Source organism: Drosophila virilis, unplaced genomic scaffold (assembly GCF_030788295.1).
Source record: "Drosophila virilis strain 15010-1051.87 unplaced genomic scaffold, Dvir_AGI_RSII-ME tig00002283, whole genome shotgun sequence".
In the NCBI taxonomy this organism is placed as follows: domain Eukaryota; kingdom Metazoa; phylum Arthropoda; class Insecta; order Diptera; family Drosophilidae; genus Drosophila; species Drosophila virilis.
The window spans coordinates 40,001-45,041 of record NW_027212904.1 but is presented as its reverse complement, the minus strand read 5'-3'; the positions used below and the strand labels follow the sequence as shown (position 1 = coordinate 45,041).

Here is a 5,041-nt window from a genome sequence, read left to right as displayed (position 1 = left end):
ACACTTCCATTCACTGGGGAAATAACCCTCATTCAGACACTTCGCATACATCGCATTCATATACTCTGGAATTGACTTCCAGACACTTTTACACATTTCTCCAGTGAATCCATCCATACCAGGTGACTTCCTCGACTTTAACCTCGAGAAAGCCACCTCCAACTCACTATCCAGAAGCGGATCAACAGGCCTAACCACACTAGGTGGTGAGTCCTGATGATCCGCTCTGGGGAAGAATTCATTCAACAAGACATTCATGCAATCCCTCCATGCCGTTAACTGAACGTTACCAACACGGAGGCTACTTACATCCGTTTCCCTGCCTCTACCTCGAACTATTTTATAAACACGACCCCAGGGGTCATCCTTATTGCGCTCCAGGAAAGAGCGCCATTCATCTTCTTTCACCTTTACAAGCATTTGCTTGTACTCATTCATACACCGACTATATTCAATCCTGAGTTGGGCTGCACCATCCGCATTGGTAGCTCTGGCCCTTTGGAATCGCTTCCGCAGAGACCGGACCATCCGCCGCTTGGTGCTTAACTGATTCGTCCACCACTTCACATGCTTAAGGTTGACCTTACGGTACCTCTCAAACATGCGATCATTCGCACCAGTTATCCACCCATTCACACATACGACCTGCTCATCCACATTCAAATCATTAAATGCATTAAGCGGAACTTGCGTTGCCGCCTCCTGCACAATGAGCCCATGAAGGGACCAATTCACACTACAAGTGCGCCAGCGATTACCCCCAACACTTTCGTTCCTCGTAATAGTGTGTGTGACAACAATCTCAATCGGATTGTGGTCACTCACACCAAGCCCACCTAGTACACACCAATGAAAAGCATACATACTCATTGCCACCGCATTCACTAGAGTAACATCAATGTCACTCTGACCCACCGGACCCGCAAACGTATACCACTCACTGGGTTCGTTAACGACCCGAACATCCTGGGACACGGCCCACTCGGCTAGCATCTCACCCCGTGTGTGGTTCGAATACCCAGACGAATGTCTGGATACCTTGCTGAACCACATGGGGGATGATGCATTCGCATCAAGACCAAGGATGACTGGTACGCTACTAACCAGTAGTAGCACCTCATCCAAGTAAGCAATGTATGGTTCGAGGGGATCCCCGAACTTACAATACATGCTCACTACAAAAATCCTGCCAAAACTGCCGCTTAGGCTCACACACACCCCCCAGTCAGTTGAACTCACCAAAGTGCATTCAATACTGACATCATTCACAATGACAGCGGAGTTAGCCCTGCTGTCAGGGAATACTCGCATACATGCGGGCAATCCCCTTACGCAACCACCGGTCGCGTAGGGTTCCTGCAGCAGGGCAACGACGCTGCCCCTTTCACACATCATAGCCCCCACATCACACATAGCTGCATACGACCTTTGACAATTCAGCTGAAGAAATCTGCTAGACATTTTAATGTCTAGCATTCGCCCGCGCAACAATCGCCCCGTATATGGGACAGGCTAGAGACATCATCAGATGTCCCGACGGCTTCCCCTTAAAGGAGCAATTGCGGCAATTCAGTGCATTGCTGCACTGAGCCACGCGGTGACCCATCTGGCCGCAGCGACGGCAAACGTCCTCTTTGGCTCTGCACTCCGCCACCTTATGGTCGAAGCCAAGGCAGCGGTAGCATCCCGGTACCAGGTCAAAACTTCTCACTCTAAAAGAAAACCATTTTATGTAGCAGCGTCCGATTTCTAAAAGGGACTGCATGGCCACCACAGCACCCTCGAGGACGATATTAACTGCTACATTACCTCCCGCCGCCCATGGCTTACTTGTCATCCGGACACCTTTCTTAAAGGCTTCAAGTGACATTTTGTCCTTTAAGTTCATCTCGTAAAGGTCACCCATGAACTCGTCAGGGGTGATCTGCGAGTGAACGCCCTGAACCACAACTTTCGGCCCTAATTTATCATTCACACACACTTCCAATCCCACCTCGTTGAACTTTGTGTTCTCCACAATTTTCTCACGCTCGGCGACCGATGGAGTCCGAATTAACGCACCTCCATCCCTTAGAGGTTTCACCTCATGTATCCGCACACCAAGAGAGGGACCTACCTCCTTCACCACCTGCTCCACCACGTCCTTAGCGGTTTTGCCAGCAGCCTTGCTGCGCACAACCAAGGACCATGTCTCAACTGGCCGAGGCATCTCCGGGGTAGACGGCACTGCCGACCTGGGACCCCCTCTGGCGGCGTTCACCGACGGAGCCCGCGCTTGGCCGGCTGGAACATGCAATTCATGCGAAACGCCTGCACCCCCGCAAACGGCCTCCAAGCGCCCCTGCAGCCGCTCATTCTGCGCCACAAGCGCGAACAGGAGCTGCTCATACTGCCCTGTATAATCGACTAACTTGCAAATGAGCGACCCCGTGGCTCTCTCCTTGAGTGCAAGCTGCAATAAAGCTCCCGTTATCCCCTTCATCTGCTCGACAGCTGTTCCTTTCCGCTTCCTCAAAGCCGCCGCACTTGTCGACGGCCCCTCCACGGCAGGTTCAGACACATCCAAAACGCTCACGGCATGAGGAACGGCAAAAACCCGCTCCTCCACACTTGCACCCGCTGCTCCGGGCGAGCCATCTGCGGCTCCCGCGGGAACAGCGCTCCCCTCACGCGCACCAACTGAGCTGACAGCGCTTTCGGAAGTTGCCTTCCTCAGGCGCTGCTTGCTCCTCCGCCTTACCTCGCTGTTCGATGACGACTCCGACAAGGTCACCTCATCTTCCGACGTCATCCTACAATTTTCAAAAGCCCCCTTCTCAGCGGGCTTCTTTTTGCGTGGCGGCATCGTCCGCAGGTGTGCGCTTATCTATTTAATATATAAATAGCACGCACACACACACACACACGTAGAAGCTGGCGGTTTCACACACACACACGAACGCCTGTTGCTCACGCAGCAACGACGTAAACAAAGCAATAAAACTTTATTGCTGATAAGCGCACAAAATGTAAACAAGATACCGTTGCTTGAAAGCACCGTTATCTTAAAATTGTTTGCGAAGCGAGCGATGAAATAAACACGTCTGTTCCCAACGACTGTCTGAAACGAACTGAGTAGATAGGGACAGTAGGAATCTCGTTAATCCATTCATGCGCGTCACTAATTAGATGACGAGGCATTTGGCTACCTTAAGAGAGTCATAGTTACTCCCGCCGTTGACCCGCGCTTACTTGAATTTCTTCACTTTGACATTCAGAGCACTGGGCAGAAATCACATTGTGTCAACACCCGCTAGGGCCATCACAATGCTTTGTTTTAATTAGACAGTCGGATTCCCCAAGTCCGTGCCAGTTCTGAATTGATTGTTAATTGATAATCGTTATAATTTAAAAGAACTAATTGGTAGCCCAACTAGTATTCTTAAAAATTTTAGCAAGAAAGTTCCACAATTGGCTACGTAACTAAACTATCCGGGGAACAAGAAACTACCATAAATGATAGAAACTTTATTTACCCAGAACGAGCACATAAACCATGTTATTGTTTCCCAATCAAGCCCGACTATCTCAATCTTCAGAGCCAATCCTTATCCCGAAGTTACGGATCTAATTTGCCGACTTCCCTTACCTACATTATTCTATCGACTAGAGACTCTTCACCTTGGAGACCAGCTGCGGATATTGGTACGGCCTGTTGAGAAGTTTGCGTGTCCCCACCATAAATTTTCAAGGTCCGAGGAGAAAATATCGACACAACAGTATATGTCATGCTCTTCTAGCCCATCTACCATATCTCTCTGCGAAAGACTTCCATGGTAGTACGGCTATAAAACAGAAAAGAAAACTCTTCCGATACCTCTCGACGGCTTCTTTATGGTCGTTCCTGTTGCCAGGATGAGCACGAGGCCCATATTTAATAACAAACGGATACTCAACAGGTTACGGAATTGGAACCGTATTCCCTTTCGTTCAAAATTATTCAAGTGTATAAAAATCGGTTAGATGACAAATATATTTAGATTTTTCTTTACTTGAAAATTTTCGGCTTTCGCCTTGAACTTAGGACCGACTAACTCGTGATCAACCACTGTTCACACGAAACCCTTCTCCACTTCAGTCCTCCAAGGTCTCATTCGATTATTTGCTACTACCACCAAGATCTGTACCAATAGCGGCTCCATGCAGGCTTACGCCAAACACTTCTATGCACACCATTGTACCTTCCTACTCACTAAAGTTTCAAAATTTATATTACAAGTAATATAAACCATCTACTTTAGCGGTAATGTATAGGTATACAACTTAAGCGCCATCCATTTTAAGGGCTAGTTGCTTCGGCAGGTGAGTTGTTACACACTCCTTAGCGGATTTCGACTTCCATGATCACCGTCCTGCTGTTTTAAGCAACCAACGCCTTTCATGGTTTCTGTATGAGTTGTTAATTTGGGCACCGTAACATTACGTTTGGTTCATCCCACAGCGCCAGTTCTGCTTACCAAAAGTGGCCCACTGGGCACATTATATCATAACCTTAAACTTCATATCAAGAAAGTTAAGGTTCTTACCCATTTAAAGTTTGAGAATAGGTTAAGATCGTTTCGACCCTAAGGCCTCTAATCATTCGCTTTACCAGATAAGATTATTTTATACAACAGTTAAATGCACCAGCTATCCTGAGGGAAACTTCGGAAGGAACCAGCTACTAGATGGTTCGATTGGTCTTTCGCCCCTATACTCAATTCTGACAATCGATTTGCACGTCAGAACTGTTTCGGTCTTCCATCAGGGTTTCCCCTGACTTCAACCTGATCAAGTATAGTTCACCATCTTTCGGGTCACAGCATATATGCTCAAGGTACGTTCCAGTTAGAGGCATAAATAATATAAATATTATTATACATAACTATATAGAGCGCCCCGGGATTGCGTTAATTAACTATAAATAGTTAAAAAACTAATCCCATTAATAGTCAAGTTAATTACGCTATTAGGTTTATATCCCAATAACTTGCACATATGTTAGACTCCTTGGTCCGTGTTT

At 47.5% G+C, this 5,041-nt stretch overlaps 1 pseudogene; it reads right to left on the bottom strand.

Moving 5' to 3' along the window:
• Positions 1 to 3,056: 3,056 nt before the first annotated feature.
• The window catches only part of LOC116650201 (large subunit ribosomal RNA), a 2,771-nt pseudogene continuing 786 nt past the window's right edge, over positions 3,057 to 5,041 (bottom strand).